Source organism: Amblyomma americanum, chromosome 4 (genome assembly GCF_052857255.1).
Source record: "Amblyomma americanum isolate KBUSLIRL-KWMA chromosome 4, ASM5285725v1, whole genome shotgun sequence".
In the NCBI taxonomy this organism is placed as follows: Eukaryota; Metazoa; Arthropoda; class Arachnida; order Ixodida; family Ixodidae; genus Amblyomma; species Amblyomma americanum.
The window spans coordinates 175,665,780-175,690,169 of NC_135500.1; the positions used below are offsets into that span (position 1 = coordinate 175,665,780).

At 44.6% G+C, this 24,390-nt stretch overlaps 1 protein-coding gene across 1 annotated transcript in view; it reads left to right on the forward strand.

The window, feature by feature from the left end:
- Positions 1-10,584: 10,584 nt before the first annotated feature.
- Positions 10,585-24,390, forward strand: part of CngA (Cyclic nucleotide-gated ion channel subunit A) — a 248,100-nt gene continuing 234,294 nt past the window's right edge. The window contains exon 1 of the mRNA XM_077664378.1: positions 10,585-10,651. The gene's annotated coding sequence lies outside the window, so the exon portion shown is untranslated. The remainder of the gene's footprint in view (positions 10,652-24,390) is intronic.

Consider the following 24,390-nt stretch of genomic DNA (forward strand, 5'->3'; position numbering starts at 1 on the left):
AAGTGACTGTATACGAAAACCTAGCAATGTGAGAGTGCTGTACTAAAAGCAGCCTAGCATATTTAAACGATGGTTGTACAGCGAGTAAAGGTCAGCGCTAAGCAAGTGCAGTCGATAAAGCTTGTTACGATCCCGGACGTTGCAAAGAGAAGAACGCGGAACACAATCCATCCTCGTGAGTTTTTTTTTTTCTCTTTTTTTTTCGGGCCGCGTGGCACCCGCCATAAAAGTGCAGTTCGGTGCATCGCACTGCAGACGCGCCGGGGCCGGAAGCAGAACCAAGAGGAGAGCCCTCCGCCATCATTCGGGGTGCTTACGCGAGCACCGAGGAGAACCGATAATCGATCGAGTTTCCGTCGCATTTTCCGCAGATCGATCACACCCTTTACTGGCATGCCTCGGTGGATGCGCACGTTCAAGGTGCAATTGTATGCGAGTCCTCCAGTCCTAGTGCCCCCCTTTATACCCCCCTCTTAAAATAAAAAGTAAAAGAAAAGAGACGCATACGGCTATGTCAACAAGCCGGTCTAGCATCCCGTTTTGTTGTCTTGAAATAAGAAAACGAGGAATTGATTACATCCTCCGGCGGTGAGTTACCTGCGACAAGTATTACGAGGCTTTCACGGTGTTGCCATTCAACTGTTTCGCTCCTTCTACGAAGTCACGATAGCGGTGCACAACCGGTACTCATTTTGTTATTGTTGAGAAAGTAGAAGTCGAAATGCACCGATATAAAAGAATGAGTTGGTGAACTATGGTGACATCTTAATATCGGCCTTCGCGAAAGGGGATATGTTTTGGTCCGAGGTGGAATCTGTTGGGGATGCAGCTTCTGGGCTCAAAATACATACAGCCTAGAGCTTTGGCGTTGCTTCTTTGCCGAGACGAGTAACGGAGGAATCTCCTTTGAGAGTTGAATCCTTACCCGCGCGCTGCGTACCGTTTTTCTACTTTTACGGGCGAGGTATTCGGACTTGTGTCGCAAACAGAGACCAGACAAGGTATTGCCCTTCGCACCATGCCGCCGGCGACTTATAGGATAATATACGTGATAATACCCGCTTTAGAAAAGTCAGGATTTTTTCGAAATGAGTCAAATCCATCTTAGCAGAAACCGAGTAAAACGCAGAACTTTTTTGTTTCGCAACCACGCATTTCAAGCTATTTCAAGCTATTTTAAAATGCCAGTTATATGGCCCATTTAATTTCCACGGCTTTCCAAAGAAAGATGATTGGGCGGACTTTCATTCGGAGCTGAACTTCCGCTTTCGCTTTTGTGTTTGCAATTTTTGTTTTGCAATCTTAATGTTTGCAATTAACCCCCTACGATAATGCCCAATGGGCGCTGTAGGTAATTCTAAAAAATAAATAAAGGAATAAATGAATAAATAAATAAATAAACAAATTCAATGTCTGAATTTCGCTCATTTTGAAAAAAAAAAACTTTAAGTGATTTCCTTACTGCTTTTGGTCCTTTGTAACGGAATGGTGTGGATAACGCTTAGTATTCCTGTCAATATCTTTCCTTTTCTTTTCACCGTTCAGTGTAGATGCTGTTTAATTTTTGTGTGTGTAAACTTTTAGGCACAATACACGCTTAAAGGAATTCGATCACATGTAGCGAGCAGGTAGATTCTGTTTTCGTTTTGATAATTCTGCGTTGCGCGCCTATATTTACGGTTCTTCATTCGCAAGTAAATCCAGAGTGAAAACAAAGCGTTGCAACTATGCCGATTGCTCTGAGGCCATCTGTGGCTCTAAACGTTCCTTGCTTGTCCTTGCACCTCATACTTAATGTATAACTTATGCGCTTAACGCTCATAGCACAATGAGAAAGGTTAATGTTTTAATAGGAACCATCCTCGTTTATGCATTTCGCGAGGGCGCTGTAATTGACGGTGGGATCTTAGCTGCGCGGACCGCAATCGTTCGCTAGTTTTTTATAGCACGCTGAACTAACCTTCTCGAAACAGAAACAGGACGAGTTTTTAACAGTGCATTGAAAAAAAGAGCACCATGGGCATGACAAGAGCTGAATACGCGCACAAGCGCAATAAAGATTCTTTGAGTTGTGCTTCACCCTTGTTAGTGCTGAAAGTTCCCTAATGATCCAGGGGGAAAGCTGCACCAAATGCACAACGACAGGAGAAAATGTAGACTGGCCAAGTGCAGCCTCGTCCTTATGTTCGGCTTAGATTCGTACATTTGGTGCTGCTTTTTCCACGGACATTGTAGAGAACTTCCAGCACTCACAAGGATGAAAGGCTATTGAAAGATTCCTTCTTCCCAAGACAAAAAACCAGTTCTTAAACTTCATCCCTCCTTACGCACATAAAAAAAATCTAGTTTTTTGTTATTACTTTCTGCAAGTCACTACCACTATCAGTAGAAACGGGGCAAACGTACTCTGAAACAGAAGTAAGGCTTGACGGATGGGTGTGCACGTTTTTCTTAATCTGCTGTGGTACCAATAGGTAACTAATGGCGGTTCTTACTATGGCGCTATTAAACGAAGCCAATTTGTTGGTTTTGCGGTTCAACTCCACACTCCAAGTAGTGTGAAGCAGACCTTACTAATCTAGAAGTGACAGAAAAAAATTGTTTAACCATGGGACAAAGAAATTGAACTTGTTGTGTTTTTATGGTCTCATGTGAACAAAGACGCGAGGACAAATGTTTAGAAAAAGAGGAAAGACTCTGGAAGTGACGCTGAGAGTGTTATCGAACAGAGTATTCAACTTACAGAAAATTAAAGTCGGATATCGTTTAAATGAAATTAGCGGGCGCATAGAACGGTGATCTTTTAAATTTCGTGGCGGAGGCTCGCCAAGCGCTGGCAACCATTTGTTTTGTTCTTCGATATCAGAACAAAGAGTTCACATTCCTTGCACTTACCCCTTGACCAACAAAAATAAACATTTTTCGGCACAGAGCGTTAAAAATGAAATAATCGTTACAGCTCCGCGTATGGAAACAAAAGTAAACATAAAAAAGCCAGGAGCCATTACCAAGCTACAATCACCGCTTTCAAAGTTCACGGCATGGTCATCATCATCAGCAGCATCATCTGTCGGACAGCAAGATCCGAGCATTTAATCCTTGCATAGACCAATACCACCCGTCACGTCAGCAGGGCTATTGCATCCCATCACATGCTGGTGGCTTTTGTGAGCTATTGCTTCCATGCAACGTCGCTTTAGCGAAATGTGTGTTCACCACTTTAATGCACTACCAGACTGACCTCAGGTTGAACAGGTATTTGCTTTTAATCACCTGTTCGTCCTGGCCTCAATTCTGCACAGTCTCACAACTTGTCGACACCAGAACAACAGCTATACAGATGCGAAAAGAAACCAGAGGCCGAACGTTTAAAACATTTCTCACTCCTGAGCAGTATATTACTATCTCTCCTCCGTGGCTTCGGAAATATTGACTGCTTGAAGCACATTAATCAAAGAATCGTTCAAACATGTGATCACATGCCTCAATAAGTGAATTTCTAACATGCAAACATCCTTCGACAGGCGAGGAGTCATGGGGTTAGTCAAATTTCTACTTTCATGGGTGCTGTTGCACGAATATGCGCCAGTCAAACTGAGCAAAAAGAACTATCTTGTAAGCCACATCCGAAAGGTTACGGCGTGTTTATTTGTTGTAAACACGTTTATCCAAATAATACAACTCAGTGTAGAAGGCTAGTAGCTGCACTTCGGTTGAATATCTTTTCCCACATTCACATATTCCAAGACTAAGAAATGTGCACTGCTCGACATTTTGTTGCTAATTCGACTTCTTTTTTCTTACCAAACATGCACTTTTTTTTTCTTTTTTCTTTCAGTTCGATGCTCACAAGAATTATACGTTAAAATATTTGTTACAAAGAAGGAAGCTTTGTAACGTTGTCGTAACTTATCAAAAACACACCATATGATATGGTGGATGGTAAATCGCAGATGAGAAGGTTTTCTTGCGCCTTTCTTAAGTTCATGCCGTCCTCTCTTTCCTTTACCTTTCCTAGTTCTTTTACCTCATATAGCGACTGATAATGTACGCAGCATAGATTAATGAAAAGGGTGAATCAAAGGAGCTGTGGGGGGTATTTTTGGGGAAAATATATATTTCAATTTTCAAATGTCTGCGTGGCAGTCAGGCAATGGGGGTCGTTATTATCTACTTCGGCGTATGCTGCGGAAGTTACTCTATGCCAAAATGGCAGTACGGAAGCTTGCGCGAGAGCTTTTTTTTTTTCAGCCGCATTGTTCAACCGGCGCTAACAACACGATTCTCCTTCTCACAGGCTCGAATCTCATTGTACTTATTTCCCATAGCGCGTGCGAAGCAAATACTGTCGAGGGCTGATGATTCAGGGGAAATTCAAACTCTTGTGCAAAAACACACAAAAAAAACATTATCTAATGGAGAATAAAAGCAAGCCGGAAAGCGTGATCAGTTCCAAAGAGCTGTCACCACACTTCGAAACTAATAATCGAATGCGCAAGTATACGCCCAGCTTTCCTGTTCATTTGCAAATTGCGTCATATGCATTATAAACAGAAGAGTAAAAAAGGGGGTGGGCTGTCCTCTAGCTCACTCCCCTTTTATAAAAACGAGAGCGATAGAAGGAACCTTACTCTCTTTTTACTCCCATATAGGCGTGTTCGTGTTTAGAGTGTGCCAGCCGACAGTAGTCAGCATTGGTTAAGTCAATAGAGATATTTTAAACTTGTAATGTTGAGTAAACTAGCGAGTAGCTAGAAATTGCGCCCGAACGAAATGATTACCAAGGCGGAGTCGTCCTTCTAGTTGCAAAATCGGACGTATACAGTGCTTCCAGAGCCACACGAACTATTTCCGACGGCTATTAGAAATCCGTGGGATGTATCGGACATTCAAAAATCCCGCGGTAAATTTAAGTGTTTAGCGCCACGAAGCCCTTCGAGGCAGACGTCCAGACCGTTGGCCGTTGTATTAAAGTTCGCCTCTTGGAGCACACGAATCTGGCAGATGCTATATCTTGGACACTTGGCGGCGCACTGCAAACAATGTAGACATAATGAAAAGACTTGTACCCCATTTTTTTAGCAGACAAGAGTAATATATGTAAACGCAGAACAGAACGAGCGGGAGGTAATGGAAGCCTTTCTTACACACCTGGAAAGGCAATCGTGCTTTAGCAAACCGAATGTTTATCTTTCAAACAAAGAACTGAGGTTCCTGTATTGGGAAGTACATCGCGCATGCATTTCATTGTTGATTTTCTTGGCACCTGACTGTCGCCTATAAATGCGTGATATTTTCGTGAATAAAGTCAGTTGATGTCAAGCGCTTGTGTTGTCTACTTCTGTCCAATAGTGCCTGTGTTTCTTTAGCGCTACTGCTATGTCCTCTCAGTCCAGAGTATAAGCATTAGACCGTATTTCCTTCTCATCCTACTGGTCACACTTTGAGTTGTCCCTTTCGTGTCTGATATGATTTGTGGTATACAGACGCAGTTTAACTTGCGTCAAAAGAAATCTACGGCAACAGCTAAGGAAGCTTTAGTGCGGTTGTCGTTGCGATCGGTTAAACGGCAATGCTAACTTTAACTGTTCGTGTAGTCATTTAACTTTGTCTTTGTCAATCTAAGCAGCGCATGTCTTGCAAATGACATGGTCCACCTTACCCAGTCACAAGCACTTCTTAGGCATTTATGCTGTTCTTCAGCCTGTGGCTTTGTGTTGCACATCTTGCGTGTGCGTACTGCTGTCCTTGCAAAACAACTCTCATGCCGCAGTATTTGGTTGTTTTCGTGTCTACAGACATGAAATTTTAAACCGCATAAATGGATTCACTTATGCGTCTCTTTGCTCGTGCTTCTGGGAGACGTCAAAATTCACTCATTGCAGTCGCCGGAGCTTAGGTTAGGCTAGGGTAGGTTAGCTTCGAACGAAGTAACATCGTTGCAGATAACTTAAAAATTTTAGGTGGCACCTTGCATATTGTCTTGTTTCGGTAGCCGTTTTGGCTGCTTGCCTTCGGGCGGCTCTCAATGGCACTGAGTTTTGCGCATGCACTTCTTAAAAGAGTGCTAAAAGCAGGCATGTCGTTGCTGATGTGCTTACCAGCAAACAGACTTATGAAGGAAAGAGAACTCACGCACAGTGCGATAAATTCATTTTCCGCCTGCGTGAAGCGAGTTCAGAGACGACATCACACGCACTTAAGATAAACTTCTGCGTCTAGGTCCTTAGCTTTAAAGGAACTGAGCCCAGCGGCTGTAGCACTTAGGTCACTGCGAACTTATCAGTTAAGCAGACATGTTTTTCACAGTTACCGCATCTCATTATGCCCTGTTTGTAAACAAACTCTTCAAGTTCACCACGCTGGCACAACGAGCAGAATTCCGCCCAGGGAAGGAAGTACATTAACAGAGCTTCAAACTGCAATCTGATGCGTCTTAGTCGCTTTACCGAGATAAATTTTTTTGCTGCTGCTGCTTCCACTTTTTCTGCTTACTTCTTTCTATCAGTTCGTCGTAAATACTTGAAGGAAGCCAACATCCGTCATCAGCAAGGCGCATCGGAATTTCTTTGTTTTATATTTGTGGTGTAGGTCAATGGCAGAATAAGAGTGTAAATATTTTATCGTTTAAAGATAACTGATCAGAAAGCAGAAGAAAAAAATTGGCATTGACTTTGCTCAGCTATGCCAAGATATACGTAGCGGGAGCTGCAGTTACCTCCTGGTCTAACTGCGTGGTCAGTTACACTTTGAACCTTTACATCCCCATCTTCAGTTGTTGCTAATGATGATGTTGCCATTACTTCATCTTGATTTTCTTGCGAAGGAACCACGCGAGCTGCTATGCGCCGCTTGTTACGCTCCGCCTCTTGGCGACTCCGCTTGGCAAGACGTCTCTTTGCTCAGGCATCTCCGCCGCTCGTTTATCCTTCTGATGTCCATTCTTTCTCTGTAGAGCGGCCAAGTGCCAGGCGACAGCGGCGGCAAACACTGACGTCATGCGCCGCGCACCTGCTGCTCCTCTCTGGTTTCGCGCATGCGCAATATCGGCCTCCCAGGCTTACGGCGAAATGGTCGACTGGGTAACGTAGTGTAGCTCACGCTACAAAAATAACCGCATGCCCCCAGTGGTATTCTAACCCATGCCATGAGCGAGCTGAGTAAACTGAGAGTTGTACTGACTCTCGTTCATTAAATGACGACATCGCACTCAAATCGTGGAGAAAGTTGTCCTCCTGTGTTATACACTGCGGTGTACCAGCTTTCACTCCAATACCGCTTCGTATACCTTTTTTCACTCTTGCCTTTGCATCCTGTATATTTTTGTCTGCTCAATAAAGACATTCAATGTTAATTCTGTCTTACAGTTTGCCACATCCGCGCTTTCGTCACTCGTGGCCTATTTCCACCGGCACAGTGCCATAGAGCGGGTTTCTATTAGAAATGCGCGTTTGCTGGCAATACTCGATATTTAAAAACTGTATCATAAAACTGTAATTAAAACAAATTTTCGCGGCATTTTTCACTTTTTATTATTCTCACAAACTACGCGCAAGTAGCAACAGATTTAGGCGTCTGTGAAGAAATGAACACCGTTCACTATATACTTTTCCTCATGTTCCTTAGTAATCTGGAAGATATTATATAAGCGTGTAGGCTCTCAAAATATACACGCGCAACGCACTACTTTTGGCAGCAGGTCAGCTCTTGAAGCGTTGTTAGCCGAGCGCTGTTGAAAATTTCTGCACATGCCCGTTGATGCAAATACTGATGTGCAGTTGATGTTTATATAACTTGGGTGCCCTGTTTAAGGAAGCATTATTTTACTACAAAACAGAATCCTCAGCAGGTTCACTCCGGACGCGTTGCAAGTCATATTGAGCTCGATAGTACATTTTTCTTTAAAAAAAAAACGCCGCGAAAGTCACTTAACAATACTCGCCTCTTGCTGAAAAGATCGAGGCTTCCGAGAACGGCATGAGGCATTGTGTTACAGCTGAGGACAAGGGAGGGGGAGGGGTGGCGATTTCGGGATGTAGTGCTTTGTCTCAGAACAATGAGAAGGTTTATAGCAACATAATATTTCATGCGGTTATTGCGACATCTTTTTTTTTTATTTTAGGCCTCTTCTCTACAGGTGCGAGAATTTTGCTAACATACATACTTCCCACGATTCAAGGGCTTCGGTTTTCTTCGTCAACATTGTATACGAAAGTGCTTCAGGATGGCTCGGCACTGCCAAAAGAAAAAGAAGAGTATAATTTTAAAGAACTTATAACGGGGCCTGCGAACCTGTCCAGAATTTGCGCGTGCCGTTAATGCCTTCGCTATTTGGCAGTAAAAGTATGCAGTGCTTGCGGATATAAGCTCGCACTGCTTTTCTGCGGCATCAGCGGAAGTAGAAAGCTCGCGACAATACACAGGCATTTCTGCAGGACCAAAGGGCTTGGGGTGTGAAATTTTACATGCAGCCAGCAAGTTTTAAAGCTGCCGCCGAGACTTTGTGCTAAAGCTACCGCCTAACCGCACCTCGTGGCTTCCACAGCCCTGCACGGTTTCCTTCGGGCAGAGCGTTGAATAAGGTCGCGTTCCAGGGAGCAACTGCGCGTCCTGGCGGGCACTGGAGTAATGAGCAGTGTGGTAGATTTCACCACACGAAGCGGGAGCAAGAACGCCCGCTGGCGGCGTCTCTGGAGGAAAATCAAAGAAGGAACCCTTACTCCATCCCCTCTTTCCCGCACATCCTTATCCCTCGCTGTCGCTCAACTGCCTCGACCCGCGTGACCTTGTCAAATGCATAGAAGTTTTTGGGTATCTTCACCGAACGCCAAACTTACCACAAAGACACGGCTGACTCGGGGCCGTGTTTATCAAGCTGGCCAAAGCGGCCGGAAACGAAAAATTCATTCAAATTTGTTCCGATTTTGCCAACTAAGTACATTGCATACTAATCACTTTTGCGTGTAAAATTCGATGCTGAACGCTGACTTTGATTTATTTCTTCTTTATGCGGAATTCTCCCGTGTGGGGGCTTGCTGGCTTTTCTGAATCATCTTTTAACACGTGCCATTGTCTGGAGCTCGCTTTCGCTTTCTTTCTTTTAGTCGTCAGTCCATGTATTTGATCATTTGGCGCTACCCTTCAACACCTGTTCAATCATTCACCATCTATTCTGTGGGCGAGACAGCTTCAGCAGGCAGGCTCGGGAAGATTAGGTTCATTCACATTCGCAATTCTATGTTCTCATTTCGAACATTCGCAATTTCGAATATTCGGTACATCTCATAGATTTCCTATGCCCATCGAAAATAGCCTGTTTGAGCACACGGAACATTTTATAAGCTACAAACCGCCAGAAAGAAAGTCGGCCATGATAACTACTATGCTCAAGCAGAACCTCTCGGGACTTTAGTTTTCACGAAGTTAAAAATATCCCCACTGAGTTGCGCAGTATTTTGTAGCAGGTACCAAAATATTGCAGTAGTTGCTGAATGTAAACTAAAGGTGGTCATTAAAATGGAAGCAATACTACACGGGCTTCGACATCCGTTTGCATTGTATGTTAATGGGCATTGCCGGCCAACGGAGGCTGTCAGCTTTATTAACTACCCACAGCACACATGCGTTAAACAAACATTCGCTTCAATAGAACCAGGTGCTGCACTAGTTGATCACTCATTCTTTGAAAATTGGATTTTGTTGTTCTTTGGAAGCGTTCTTCGTTCAGCATTCTTCGTTCTTCTTTGCTTTGTCGTCCTCTCTCTGTGGTCTTCTTAATAGCGCTACATACAATTTTCAACGAAATATTCGCTGTTTTGTGAAAGCTGTTCCCGAATGGAAAAAGCAAGCGGTAAAAATTGTATCAGACAAAACTCCTTGTAAGCGCTCGTGTATTATTAAAGTTGCTATAGCGGACCTTAGCACATCTAAAATTATCAGCAACTTAATTATTTGAAGAAATACGGGAACTTATTGATTCCTCACCCTGTTTCATTTCTTCGGTCGCAGAAAAACCTAACTAAAATACGTAGTTAGCGTGCAGATCTGTATACTGGTCGTTGTGGTTGCTCTGCTAGTTTATCGAAAAATATGTTTTAAACTGGAGAAGGAGAGCATGAGGGAAGGGCTGCGGAGCTTGAAGAAAATATAAAGAGGCAGATTGACATCGTGGTGTCTTTTCGTATTCTTGATCTCGTTCTCCTTGTATTTTGAGCCATCCCTCCGTCTTCCACATAGTCTGTAAGTGCCAGGCCATCCCTTTCGTCCCTGTCCCTAAACCTCATCTTAAACTTACAACTTTAGAAGACCGGCTCATCTGCTCTTACCTCACAGATCAGCGATAGCTAGCTGACGTCGCCACTGGTGCTGTGGACTGCAAAGATATTACCCTTGACGTTTATCACAATTAATAACCGTTTATAGACCCACTCTCGAGCTTTTTTATCATCTTTTTACATTTAATCTCTCTCTAAATAACTATATCATCACCAAATGGACTAATTTTTAGCGAGAAAAAGCAAGGGGAAATCGTTGCATTTGAATTCAGTAATGAAAGTTGATTATTTCTTTCATTGCTTTCTGCAGGATTACGTTCCCGCTCAAGATGCGGACGCCTCTTCTGCCTAAGCGTCGCTTTCGTCGTTCTCAGCAGGTAAGCATGACTACGCAGTTCTGGATTTCAGTGCAGAGCGAGGACCTGCGTCAAAATGAGCATCGAAATTTTGCACCTGAGCGGGCTGAACCTGCAATGAAATAAGCGGTTTGGTTTATACTCCACAAACACGTAAACTCGCGTGGCGTCATATATCCTTTATTTAGCTAATGACATTAAAAATATTTGGCATGTTCTTTTGCACTTAATCTTGAAAGATATATTTGCTTTATGCGAACACTTCCTGCTTCCATTTTTTTTATTGGCATCGTGTGATTGATCTGAAGGAAACGTCTCAGTGTAGTTAGGAACTGTAGCTGATGTAAGCAAATCCAGGGGCAGAACTCCCAGAACTATTAATTCATTAATTCTGTTCCTTAGTAGCCGGATACCGTACGGTAGAAAAATTAAGTTAGGCAATCAAAAAACAGCCAAGGTCACGGTTCACCACAAACCACTGCGACGTGTTGAAAGATTCATGAGTTCGGCCTGTGGTCAACTAACGCCGGTCGCAGCTTCCGCGAATCCGCATTTTTTGTGAGCGAGCATCAAAGCCAGATTAAAAGTCCGATGCACCTTGGCGAAGTCTGTGTTTGCATGTATGCTGGAAGACAACGGAATCGGATTTCTACCCGCCGCGGTGGCTCAGTGGTTAGGGCGCTCGACTACTGAGCCGGAGTTCCCGGGCTCGAACCCGACCGCGGCGGCTGCGTTTTTATGGAGGAAAAACGCTATGGCGCCCGTGTGCTGTGCGATGTCAGTGCACGTTAAAGATCCCCAGGTGGTCGAAATTAATCCGGAGCCCTCCACTACGGCACCTATTTCTTCCTTTCTTCTTTCACGCCCTCCCTTATCCCTTCCCATACGGCGCGGTTCAGGTGTCCAACGATATATGAGACAGATACTGCGCTATTTCCTTTCCCCCCCAAAAACAATTATTTTGCAAAATAGCTATACACCTTCGGTATCGTCATCAGTGGCGCCACTTAAGGAAAGTGACAACCGACGGCCTACATCATCAGGAGCGCGTTCGGGGCGATGGTCGTTACGGAAATTAGCATGTTATTCTCTTGTTAACTGCGACCTAACTCCCGCATGTGAAATTTCCGCAACCATATCCCCCCCCCCCTTTTTTTATAGTAGAATATTTATTTCCCATAAAGTGCCAAGATACAAATATAGAACTGCAGGGACCCAGCATAAATTGTTTAAGGGTCCCAACCTTCTTAAACGTTCTTAAGTTTCTTTCGTACATGCCTCCTACGCGGTCCGGCTTATATCACCGTTCATGAAATTGACTTCAGCGTAGAACTGAGCGATATACTTTTCTTTTCCGTGTGCTCTTTCCTTTTCGGTGCTTACTGCATTCGACTCCTTGCGGGAGCAGTAAGGTGGAAAGTTGACCGAGCTTAATTTTATTCATGGTTAAAGGTAGCGCGAAAAGAACCAAGGACCAAAGGAAGAGGCAAGACGTGACACGAGCGCTTTTTCGTAACTAAATGTTTATTGAAAAGAACACAAAATATATACCCACGTTGTAAAAAGATAACCAAAAGGGTAGGACAAAAAATTCAAAAGATGGGAATGATGAGTAACAAGAGATATGATGCAGAAAACAGGAAACGCCATTGTCACAATCAAGGAAGACCAAAAGAAAAGAAGTGAAATTCAGTTCCAGGTGTAGTGTAGATATGCCAGTTCCTTTGCAGTTAAAGAAATCGATGATGTGCTAATACATGAACATGCGGGAGTAATACATGTAGGAGTAGCGCCTCCAAAAGAACATACAGGAAACGATCCTAACGCCATGTCACACAATTTGTCCTCTGCTCTTTCAGGAGCAAAAACAACGAGGACGTCGAATATTGCAAGACACACAAAAATGGAAAGGAATGGTGTGGTAAACAAGCCAGATATCCACTGTTCTTAAAAGCTTGCCCTGCGCGCCAATAACGTGTTGCTTTATAGTAGAAATTTCTAAATTTCTGCGATAGCCGTGTTTACATGAATGAGACAGTAGCGCATCGCATTTCTTAGGCTATCTCGCGGAGCCGATGCGCTAATGTTTACATGTCCCGCGTAAAGTCTGGCGGGACGGTGACCCCTCGCCCATTGCAGGCGGCAGAGGAGACCAGGGACCCCCACCTTGAGCACAGTCTGCTTTGTAATCCAATCGGGAGGGGGGGGGGGGGGGGGGGTATTGTATAGCCAGGACGAGGAGGAGAAAGAGGGGCGCCTCATAACCTGTTTCCATGCACCGCGGAAGTCCACTTACCATTCTCGACCAAGCCCTGTCTAGCGCGTTGATGCGACGCGCTTTCCTAGAGCATTATCGCCATTTACATGAACGCGATGCGCTCAAAAGTTGATGCCATGCGCTGCTGTCGCATTCATGTAAACGCGGCTATAGATATAACCCCAGGAGTTCGATGTGGTCAGCGAAAAATTGCCTTTGTTGCCGGTTTCAGTCACTACTTTCCCACGCTGCACCTGCAAGCTCCTTTGTGGACACTACTCAGGAAAACGTAGCCACAGGCACATTTGGTGTGAGATTTTGCGAAGCTAGTTGACACACGGGGCATACATTTCATCTCATGCAGCGTTACAACTGGGCTAAAAAATCAGTCACGTTTTTCGTTTTCCCGTTGTTCTTGCACAAGAAAAAACAACAACGTTTGGAACCAATACAGTCAGAGATATTCCGGAGAACAAAGCAGTAGAATTGCAATAATGGCATGGCATGGCTTGCGCTTGAGAAGAAAAGAATTGTGGGAGTCTGAGGACGAGAACGGAGTGGACATAAAGTCGCGCAAAAATCTGTAACACAGTGTCAACGTGTAAAGAGACATACTAAAATGTCCCCTACGGGTAGCGGCAGTGTCCGAGTCCTCAACCAAAAAATGACACAACGCTGCAGAGTAGGTGCCATCGAGATCATGGGAAACGCAAAAGCGTTCCCTGTAGTGCGATGAGGCAGAATACCAAACTGCTTCTGCCAGTAATGTAATACTTCCATTTTGAGCGCGCTGGCCTCTCAAAAGAACACATCACAAAAAGAATGCATGCCCGTGTAATTGGAGAAAAGATGGGGAAGTACGCGTAGTAGTAAACACGCTGTGTCATCAGCTAGCGATAAATTATGACATAATTTGGGGCTGCATTACTGCTTGTTTCTACCACTACGGCAACGTCTAGGAAACACAAAAGCCACTTCCACGCGGATCGTGCTGCGGTCAGAATACGAGAAAATAAAAAAAAAAACAGTAAAGGAAGCAAGCAAGCACGCTCCGGAACACTCCAGCCTTGCTGAGAACCGCTTCGTGGTTTAGCGTGGCGTCGCCTCAATGTTTCACAGCAGGAGCTGTGGGTGTGGTCCCGTAGACCGGCGCGACGCTAGCGAGCACGCGACATGAATCATGCAATCGCAGCCGACTCATCACTGCGTCACTGCGGCTGGAGGTGGGCGGAATGGCACCCCAGCGAGAAAAGACATCTTCATTCTCCGCACTACTCGATGTTGGGCGCGACGATCTCAAACATAAGAAGACCGTACTCTCCTGTTTAGAGGCGCTATAATGTTGACAAGAAAAGGCGTTCGAGCGAATGCAGGCTGGGCTAAGTGCTGTATTGTGTCACAAATTACGTATAATTAAAGGGCCTCTGGCCCAGTGAAATGCTTCTTGTCCGCACTTGATCTTTTAGTTGGCAGTGTTCGCTACATGAAACTATTTGTGACATATATCTACTAGGTTAAGGGCGCAGGCTGGTTCGTGATCCATTACGAAGAATTGCAGCCTAACACAGAAAAGCGACAAAGAGAAGCGCTCGGGCCGGATGTGAGCTTGTCTTTCTGCGTAAATTTTTCCGTGATGCGCTGCAGTTTCTCGTTATGATATATGTCTTGCTTTCTTGAAATACGTTTTTGCTTTACTCTTGGTTTAATGTAAAGAAATGAAGGACAAATGTCCTAAACAGGTACATTAGGGTTTTCATTTTGTCTGGACAATTAAGGTTGAATAAAACCTCACAGGACGGCTATCACTGGGTATCGTGATATTCAGCGACAGCTGTTTAGGTATTTTCATTTCGCGATATACCGAGGCAAAGATTGTGAGAGCGACATGCATATATGGGGGTGTGCAGTTGTAGGCCACTCTTCTTTTATATTTCAGGCATACTTGCTGTTCAACTAGCACTTCTGTCGTAGTCCGTGAAAGTTATGAAGGAAACCTTGTGATATGGGAAGGGGCGCAAGAGATCTGAGGATTTTTTTTAGGCGACTGAAATGTATAAACCGAAATTAAGTGAAATTTGGCTGGAATTATAAGTGTACACCTAGAAATTATATTTGGAAACACTATCAATTCTAGAACCACAACTGCAGCAGGCGGCTAATAGGGCACGATTGTAAGTGGAAACTTCGAGACATATGCACAACAATGTTAGGAATGCACCGGGTTTTCAGACTCTGCACCTTTAGGAACCATGCTTTATGTTCTTTTTAAGGGGCTGTGAAGGGGGCTCTAATAAAGTTGCGGCATGCCTAGGACGAATAGCGTCCAGAAAGAATTTTTTAAATGCGCTTTGTAGAAGCTGAATTATCTGTAGTTAAAATGTGAATTTCAGCGTCTTCGCGCCTTTCCCTCTCCTCTCGCCACTTTTTGCACGCTGGAAGGTAGGCGCTCCATAGCCGACCCCCCCACCCCTGGGCGCGGAGCTTCCCGACCCACCGGAGCTAAGGGGCTTATTGGCCGCGGCCACGGTAGCTGCCTGACGTCTGAAAGAATCTAACCAATGGCCACCTCTCACCTTGCCTACACAGATGCGGGGGACGGGGGAGAGTGCGAGCATGAAAAAGTCGCCGACAAGGGCTCGCCAACTTTGACGCGTGATTGTGGGTCGTCTGCTGCGTGTAGAATAGTATTATCTGGCTCTGGTTTTCATGGCAACACAATGCAGTGATTAGGTGAGTTAATGTACTCTCCTCGGAAGGCGTTTCAGAGCCCCTTTATAGTTAAACTTGAGAACGGTGCGACGATGCATGACACCGAAAATACCACCGACAGACGACAGCGCGTCGCTGAGCTCCTTAATCCTGACTTGTACCCGCGTCTTCGTCACCGTATCCACTAGACACACGCTGTGACCGATGCAGAATGGCAGGGTTAAAAGAGGGTCGGAAAGCGCGGCAGCTCGCGTTGTTCATGAAGAAGTTTTTATAGATGAATGAAAGCGATGGATTCCACATTGGTTCTCAATTCAGCGTACTTTTATGCGTGAGGTCGATAGCATCCGGACTGTTGCTGAAATTCGGTTTATGGGGATTTAAAGTCCCAAAGCGACTCAGGCTGTAAGAGACGCCGTAGGGGAGGACTCCGGGAATTTCGACCACCTGGAATCCTTTAACGTGCAATGCCGCCGCACAGTACATGGTCCTCAAGAATTTCGACTCCATCGAAATTCAACCGCCGTGGCCGGGTTTGAACACGCGTCTTTAAGGTCATCAGCCGAGCGCCATAACCACAGTTTCGACGTTGCGGATTTCGGCTCTCGTCACGCGTGTGATCCCTGTCAGCTCAGGCTACGTTCGCCGTCTCACTTTATCGATGTTCAAAAGTAGTTTTGTGCTAGTTCCAGTTCCACAACTTCTGTGCGTGCTTCGACGCTGGGTACCATGGACGAAAGTCTGGGCCGATATGATGTAGCTGTACTTTTTTTTCTATTCTGTTCTATACTCTTCCCCGTGTGCCTGCCTGACTCAGTGACAAGGGGGATGGAAGTGTGTGTAGAGGGAAGGTGGTAATAATCAGGACCAAAGAGAATAAAAAATGAAGGCTCTTTCTTATGGTAGCCTTCCGCATGGGCATTTAACGAAGCGGTTCGCACAAGAAGCAGAAATACAGGAAGCCGTTCCAAGCGGATGTAACAAAATAAAACCGAATGGCTTCCATGATTGTGGGTTTTTAAGAGGTTATTTGGGCCGGCTAGTTGGTGCCTGAAGTCTTGTTTTTCATGGGTTTGATAGCTGGTTTTATAAGAGTGTTTATAACGAAGTGCAAGTGGAGGAAGCCAGTGAATGCTGAAACGCTGTAGAAAAGATGATCGATCATGTCCGCGAATGTTTACAGGTCAGTATGTTTTACAGATCAATATATAGTTGATCTGTAAAGATCAGTGTTTACAGATTAACGTACACAAAAAGAACGCCCTAGCCTGCACACGAAACCGAACCCACGTCATGTGAGAAGTTTTGTCACGTGGCTGCTCAAACGTTGTTGGAATGACAACAGCTGGGAAGAATGAAATACTGAAGTGGATGTTTTATACAGCTGAAAGAAATTAGAACAAAGCAGAATTGGAAATTTACAAGTCACTCTTAGAGAATTGAAGTCCGTCGGTTGCAACTCACAACGATCAGGAAGACTGCAGAGAGCCGCGTTCGCTATTGTGCCTGTCTTTGAATGAGCGAGGTGCGCGTCTTTGTGCTTAGACGCCCGAAATAGTTCTCAGAAAGTTTCCTCGGGCAATTATTTCTGAGAAGTTAGCTTTGAGGGCGTCAGGCGAGAGTGCAGTTAGAGCTCTGAGGGGTTCGAGGAATCGCAGAAAATTAGGTGCATTGTTCATTGCTCCGACGCTGATGGGCTTTCACGTCGGAGACATTGTTCCCGGGTGGACAGTTCAAACTGAACGAAATGTACCTTAACGTGAGCAGGATGGAGTCAAACGGAATTGCTGCAGTGGATATCAGCCTAACTATCTCACGAAAAGGAAATTAAAATAGGCTCAGTTGATGGCCACTTACATATGCAGATCTCATGCGTCGTGTCACTATCGATGGAGCAGAGCAGATGGGTTTGCTTGGGCACAATACTCGTTCCGCATGATGCATCCTATCAACATGGAGTTTGTGCATATGCTCTCTCTAGATCGAATACGGGATAACTTCTAAAATCGTAATCGCAACAGCCTGGCATTGGAAGAGCGAGGCCAGCTGAGGCCTTCGAATGTACTTCGGGTGATGTAGTTGAGACAAGAATTATGACAAACATGTATACGTGCTAAAATAAACAGGTACTGCTCGTCCACAGCTTTATATTATAACAAATCTGCTCCACGCCCGCATGTGTATTCTCAGTTTTTTTTTTGCAGCCCATGATGGTCGTCTCGTGTTCGCCTGATAACGTACTGCGCTTGCTCAAATTTACTCAGAGAGAGAATATGTGTACAACATTCATAACAGGTCTCGCGCACAGACAAAGAACGTCAAGTATGAGGGGCGCGCAAATATTCTCGTTGTGCGCAAAGTATCGATAATTCTTTTTCATCAAAATGTGCTTGTTCTGAAACGTCGTATGTACACGTGCTAGACGTTTATAACTTATCTTTTATATTTTTGAAAATCCTGTTTCACTAGCGGAATCATCGACGACGACGCTCCAATACGAAGCAAAGCACAGAACGAACTCGAGTTTCCCTCTGCAGAGGTAACCTCAAATATTCTGTACATCGTGAGTAGGTGGCACTGGGTGCTTTCATTCCTTGTTATGAACTTAAGAGTTTCAGAAGAATACCCCGCTACTAAGTGTACTTTTGTGGTTTGCGGGTACAAGAAGCCTGCAGCTGGCACATTACAGAGTTAACTGAAGCGATATGGGAGATACCTTTGTTCTGCAGTGGACTTGGGCTGACCATGATTATGAATGGCACGCACTTCAGAGTCCGCGTGTGTATTAAATCGGACGACCAGATGTCATTTCACTTCACGTCATTTGGCTATAATAACTGATTCTTTTCCTCAGATAGCAGAACAAAAAGAGCACTTACAACTTGCGCACACAGCAGAACCTCTAATAAACAGTGGAGGCTCCCATCTGCAACATCAAAGGAATCTTTCCAGTTCATGAAGGCGCTTCGCTTCACACGACAGCCTCAGCTGACCACAAATGAATCAGCGTTGTAAAAGACGATCGGCACAATCCAACTATTTTGTGCTATATAACTGTTTAAATAAAAAATACATATACTGTAATAATACAAGGCGATTTTGGTCTCAGCTTCCTTACTTGCAGTTGAACGCACACTTTTTGAGCACAGTGAGATTCCAGCGAGTTGCATAAGCTGGAGTGGCCGGCAGCGAGCTGAGGAACGTGCTTCAACCGTCACAAAAGTTTACCAGCGGTCAGAATGTAGCAGTATCAGTAATAGGTAGCACGGCCGTTTGATCTTCTGCCTTGTGGCCGCCTGCCTGGTGTCCCTTCGTGTTCAAAGCTAACTGCAGAACAAGCGGTGCCCTCGTTTAAAAGTGACGCTTCAGTCGGCACAAATATTGTCGCAAGCCTATCTCTTAGGGGTTTTGTTAGCCTCTCGAAGTTGAGTCGTTTGCCTGCCTAAACCTTGTTTTTATGGCGCGGTGTCCTGTGCAGACGACATGAAAGGCTGTTAGTTTTTCGCAGCGGCGGAATTGCCTACGCCTGTTTCTCCATCGAACCGCGTTCATAAGCTGGCCATTAGCCTGTGTAGTCTGCGGGATCACTCTTTTTGAAGTCTACCAGCAGACTCAACAAATGTCGCTTCTGACCTTTGATGTTTTGGGAAAAAATATACTCAAGGCCGTTTTGCTGTTTGCTGTAGAATGGAGGGAAAACAGTAGGGCCAGTCTAGAAGAGAGTGCTATTAACGGGCGTCAGGCATTCAGTAACCATCTACGAGAACCGAGAATACAGGCCACTACGTCGGCTGGCCGTCATCTCGTTAGGAAGCAAAAAAAAAACGCTTTCACGAAACCTGCAACAGGAAACAGACGGGAGAGGTGAACCGAAGAAAGATTCTTGTGGGATACCTGCTCTGGGAAAAGGAAAACGAGGGAAAAGCGGTGAGTTGAAAACGTTAGGTTCAGGAGTAAGGAAGAGTGTGCGGCAGTTTCTCAGGAAGCGCAGAAATGTTTGGCAAGCAATCACAGCTTGCGACTGCTGTGACCACTGGAGGATTTTGTGGTTCCAGGACGACCCTGCTTGCGCAGGTGAAGTGACCGTGAGGCCTAAAAGTCACGCTTTAGAAACAGAGGTTTAACGTACTTCACAAAAAAATTTTGATGCAGAATAAATAAAAAAAAGTACTCGTACACTGAGAGTTAAGACCTTGTTGATAACTCCAGACATACTAATACCGGCGCCCTCCACTACAGCGTCCGCAAAGCATGCGTATTCCTGGCTTTGACGCGCAAAAATCAGTTGATAAATTCATAAATCCACAGTCAGTTACTGCTACTTCTTTAGGCTGCCTTGTCAATGTACGCTGATTTGATTCTGGTGGCTGAATAACTCAAATAATATAGATTTGGGGACGTAATCGGCAGCAGTTTTCGTGCTGGTGCAAAATTTCTTGTCACTAACGGCAACGCGAAAATTCTTAGCAAGTGAAAATTTTTATTCCACTTTTGTGTGTTTAAGGGACGGGTGGCGCATGTTCGGATGACGTTTTTGCAAGCAGCTTTCCAGCCTTCGTTATTTGTATTGACTGAATACGAGTAACAGAAACGGGTGCTTCGCAGTGCACTTTTCAGTGCAGGGTACTTTTATTCAGCATAGATTAAACTGAACCACATAGTGCTTTAAATAAAAACTCTTATAAGCATTTGGGTAGTGTTATACACTGAGGATCGTCTACGTGAAAATGGGCTGAATATGGCCACATGTGGAACTTATCGCTTATAGTTAAACCTGTCAAGATGGGTTAAAATGCAGCAGAAAGAACCCTATAACGGTACTCTGCGATGAGATCAAACAAACACGTTTAGACACGCTATTAGTCAAATCACAATAAGTTAAAACAAAAGCTGGTGTTCACAGAGGAAAAGGAGAGTGTGAAAGTGCAGGAGCAGACTGGTGTAGGAGCACCGTGACACGTCACAAAGCATTCATACGGTAGGACGGTTGGCAACTGAAATATCTCTGCAACTAACTGCATCGGTCAGCGCTTTATTTTCGAGTCAGGCAGTTGGGTTATTGTTCGAACAATCTCTAGAGCTATAGAGAGCGGATACGCTTAGTAGTGTAGAGTACTGTGGCTTCTCCTTACAGGATCTTCCGCGTCCTCCTTTTGTACCGAGCTAGCCAGAAAAAGTGCCCACGTGATCCAGTTGGCCAACCCTCGCGGACGTGCCACGCAGTGCTGTTTAATAACATTCTTCCTAAGGTTCAGTTGAAGGAAAGAGCCGAACGAGCTGTGCGGCAGTCAGCAGCTCAGCTCCTTCCTGCAACCTAAGCAGAATTGCTTCAACGCGGAGCAAAGCCGCTTTTGTTCGCGGAAAGTTCTCTTGGAAGGCGCGTGTATGGCAAAAAGTTAGAGATAACAACAACAGCAACAACAATAAAATATTATTCAAGACAGGGTGGAAGTTTAGTCTTTTATCTAGCGTGCGTTTGATAAATTAAATGTGGAGTGCACTCCGCTTTCACGGGAACAGTGTTTCCTCATCCGTTTCTAAACGGCCCGTTGTTTAGCGTATGAACAATAATTTGCTCAAATAAATAGATCTGTAATAATGTGGACGGAAATGTCCAGCTTCTTTTAAACATGCCCATAAATTTTCTTTTTTTTTGTTATACCGCGAAACTCGCCTGCGTTTGGGAAAACTGCAAAACAATGACGTGTATGGGAATTTCTTTCTGGATCTGATATTTTGCTGGCACCGTATTTTCTCTCCTTAAATTTTTGTTTCCGTAAGTTTCAAGTCACGTATGCTATCGAGAAGGGACTTATTTAAAGCACACATGCTGCTTATTTGGCCTTTTACTTATTGCCTTAGTAAGTTACCTTGTGGGAGCTTTATTACGCCACAGCTAACAGCAGTTTAGAAGAACATTCCTACTGGACGAGTTGGTGCATGACTTTTGTTAAGAACGAGTTGCGTGTACACAAAGGACGAACACACGACGCTCGATGAAGACGGAAAGATCGCCCTTTCCGTCTTTGCCGTCCTTTATGTATGTGCAACTCGTTCTTAACAATAGCTAAGAGCAGTTTCGCATTTCCTAATAATAAACTTTGTGTTACGCTGTACGTAATAAACGTGAGCGATACTGTATTATGCGAAAGATCCCATCGTTCGCGCCGTCGGGCAGTTTTAGTACATGACAACCACAAATCCTTTTCTTTATTTACTTCCGTTTCATTGATGTTTACCGGTCTGTATTAACGTTGAATTAGCTGTTAGTGGGAGCAAAAGGGCGACTGAGTTTGTTGGACTAGATATGCAAATAAATAAAACAAGTGTGCCGCATTGCACAGTGTATAATGCACTGCAGCCAGCGAGGTAGCAACCATCGTTACGCTGAAATCGCTGGCACGTGAATCTCAATCCAAGCTTTAAAACGCTTCAGAGAGCTTTCTTTTTAAGGAGACGCTTTTCTCCATGGAGACCCAACTTTCGAGACTAAGCGCCCTCCGTCCTTTCCTCTCGTGCGGAATAAAATGAACGAAACAGACGCAGGTGCCTAGAGAGACGTGCACGAGTATAAGCCTTGACGAACGACGGACGCGGCGATAAAAGCAGAAGACGAATGTAAGACAAGAATCACTGTCCAGTGTCATTAGATGAGGCAACAGCTGCAGGAAGATCGGGTTGAGAAGGGTGTAAAGCGCGCGCCTCTTAGCCTTGGCCGAAGCGTGGGCTACGCGCTGATGACAACCGTCAGTCCTCATTTTTTCTGACAGGGCAGGCGATAGAAACAAAGGAGAAAGTGGGTTGCACAACTGTGCAAGTCGCGGACGGTTGGCTAGTCTCACGAGCAAGAGCAGTATGTTTTTCAGGGAAAGAGCAAGAAAATAAACACCGCATACGGGAAAAAGCCATTGGAACAGAGAGAGAGAGAAACAAGTGCGCTCACTGATTCGAGGCGCTGCAGCGAATATCAACGTTTCTTTGTATGATTGTATTAGTTTTCTGCATGCTACCTTTGTGCACTGTTCGCAGAGTATAAGAAAGACGCAACGCGTGCATATTGGCAAATCCCGTGGGAAACCTGGCACTCAGTGAGGAGAATACAACTCATTTTGACGCAACAGCGTCTGAGTGAACTTGCAGAGAGAAAAAAAACCGTGCGCGTTGTCGCACTAATTCGGGATTGATCGAGACGGTTGTTACGTCACTGGTTGGGCTAGAAAATGAAAATGGTTAAAACTGGAGTTAAATTGTGACTCTGACGTTGAAGCATGACTTAAATATGTGTATACCATATAAGGATGTAAAGCAAATTAATTAAGATAAAACTAAAATTGGGTAATTGGTTGGGAATTGATTCCATGACCCTCGGGTGCGAGTAATACACACTATACCTGGGCTACTGAGGTACGTCAAAAGCACTATCAAATTCACCTTTGAAGTTAGGAGAATTCAAAACGACTTAATTTTTTTGTTCGTAGTCATAGAGCAGCTCACTCAAATTATCGAGGGCCTGGATAGAACTTCGGGCGAATTGCATTCCTTACTGATTTCTGTGAAACAAGTCGACTTGCAACAAGAAGTAATGCAGTCTGCCAGTCTACCAATCTACAAGCCCTTTATTAAAAGCCGAGTTAATGCGCATCGGCCGTTAAGAATACTTAAGATGGCTCGGTCCGTCCGGGTTGGGAACAAAATAATTCGGCCATTTCTCCAGGTTTGAGGAAAGTAACCCATTTTCAAGGCGAGAACAAAATGAGATCCTGATCTTATCTTTACGGAAGGAGTTAGATTTCTTGAATTGTTGCTTAGATCTCCTCAACAGTCGATGACGAATGCTGAACTGAGTTATTGTAAGGCTGTGATACGGCTGTAAGGCTGCAAGGCCCACGTACCCGACATGAAAGTGAGAAAGTCTACCAAATAATTATCTATGGCTGAAAGTGAACCTGACCAATTGCATCAGCATAACAAACAAGCTCGACTTGTTTTCGGAAAAATAATACGGGGTAGGTTGTCCGAGTCATTAGGAACCGTTCCCCATGTACTGTGTTTACGATATGCTAGCAAGGCTTTTCCGACCTATGTCAACTCCACGCACCGAAGCCTCCGAAAATTAATCGCTGCTATGTCATCTGAGTCATTACGAGCCACTGCCAGTTTTATCGGATAACCTGGAGGCTACCTCCGCAGGGCGGGCTGCTAGTCATGGTGCCTCATGCTACCCAATGCGCTGTTCTCGTGTTGCTTGTAGTAGTTAACTGGTTCGCCTGGTGCAGTTATTACGGTGCATCGACATGTATTTCTGTCATGCTTACCGTCCGTATGCAAAACAAGGAGCTGTGTTCTTGTTTTATGAATTTTATTGCAAGCGCCAGCCTCGAACAGAAGTGGCTTGCTACTCTCCTACGTTCTTTGCCGCTCAGCGATAGGTTGTGTTTCGAAAGGTTGTGATAAATTTTGTTTGTTTTTTTTAAGAAAGAGGTCCTGACTCAAGAGTGCTGTCCCCTGTTTTCTACTCTCAAATAAAACAGAGCACCACGAAAGCAGCTACATTATTCTCGAAGGGATGAACCAAGTTGTCTACAAAAAAGCGCGAATTTTAGGTGGCTTTGTTGCTACTAGAATCAGCCAACTATGTTTCAGGACATGTTGGTGTCGCAGAGGGGAGGGAAATCGAAAAAAAGGCTGAAGATTAATATGGTGGTCACAATATTCTGGCACAGAAATCGGCTAGATCTAGACTACCACTGAGAGCAACAGCTTTTCAATAAAGCTAGTCTGTTAATGTGAGAAA